The following is a 1,578-nucleotide window of genomic DNA, read 5'->3' as shown; positions in this document are numbered from 1 at the left end:
ATAATGTAATAATGGGGTTAAATATAAAAGAGCAATAACTGGTTTAATAATGAAACTACATACTATTTTTAACTATTTATTAATAAGCTGGATGTAACTTTAAAAAAAAAGTTGTTACATCAGGAAATCATTTTCGACTCAGTGTTGAAGGCTTCTCTCTGGTGTGAAAACAGCTTGGAAATGAAGGTTTCACAGTGTCAGGCCGGCAGAAGTCTTGCATCTGTCAACACCACGAGCTGTTACTTCAGCGTTCTGCTGTTAGCGGGGTTCATAATTGTGAAATTAATTTGTAAAATGAATGTGAAACAAAGCTGGAAAATATGAATGTGTTCAGGGTTCATACAAACATGTCAACAAGGTGATTGAGCTGCAGCTTAGATTCATCTGCCTGGATGCTCCGACTCTGACACCGTATGCTCATACGTCTTCATTAATCCAAAACCACATCCTTTAGTTGGGTTTTCACTTTTTTAAAGTCAGTTTTAATTAATTAACAGCCTTGATGATGATTTTTTAAAAATATATCTAATATTGTGTCTTGTTTTTGTTCAGGTTTCTTCCCTCTACTAGTTCAGGAAGTGGATTTAAGGAGATAAGAGAAAAAAGATGAGATTAGATGGAAAAAGTTGAACAGCAACAATTTCCACAACCTGATGCAGCTTTAGATTTAATAGGTTTTTAGGCAGAGAGTGTAGGATGCACTGCTGATCTCAGCTGAACCCAGAACAGCCCAGACATTTGAAATTAGTATCTGAGCTACTGTAGCTATTATACTGTAGGAGGTTTAGGAAAATGACTTCAATAAAACTCTCACTCTCACTGTATCACAAATATACATGACTGTACATGTACAGTCATGTATATTTGCTTGTCAATCTTCTCTGTAGTCACTTTATTCTGCGGCCTCTAAAACAGGGCCACTGTCTACATGCCAGTCATTACAGCAGCTCTAACTCCTGTGTGCACACAATGCCTTTCATACGCAAGGTAACTCTTTGTCCTTGACAGTACATTAAACTGTTTACTAATGTAGCTGATGTAGTTCCACCTTTATTGCATGTACTGAAATCATCACAAGGAATGATCTTTCAGACGTACCCTTCTTAATTAGCTCCGAGCTACAGTTTCTGTGACAACTGGAGCTGCTGTGAGCGCGTTGTCTCGTGTAGTCACCTTTAGGTTGCATATGCATTCTTCTCTGCTTTCTGGGGAGAATCTTTTCAAGGGTTATGTCTTGGTTTTAAGGACAGCAGTGAATTACGTCAGTGGGTTTACCCCATGAGGATAGTGTTCGAAGTTTGCGCATGTGCTCGTGTGTGTTGGTGTGCATGCAAAAGCTCTGGAGCATCGCCCCCGGAATCTCTACTTCCTGTATAACAATCCAGCAGCGGTGTGCTGCGGCCAGAGACTTCTTTTCTTTGATATGAATAGCAGGCAAAAGGTCTTGGCTGGAGGCTGATATGTGTCAATCAGAGCAGACTTTTTTTTCTTCCCTCCACACAGCAGCAGCAGCAGCAGCAGCATCTGCCGTCCTGTCCGTCTCCCTCACCCACAGCCAATCCCCCCCCCGCACTGATA

Source organism: Cynoglossus semilaevis, chromosome 13, assembly GCF_000523025.1.
Source record: "Cynoglossus semilaevis isolate Cse_v1.0 chromosome 13, Cse_v1.0, whole genome shotgun sequence".
NCBI lineage: Eukaryota > Metazoa > Chordata > Actinopteri > Pleuronectiformes > Cynoglossidae > Cynoglossus > Cynoglossus semilaevis.
This window is presented reverse-complemented; position numbering follows the sequence as displayed.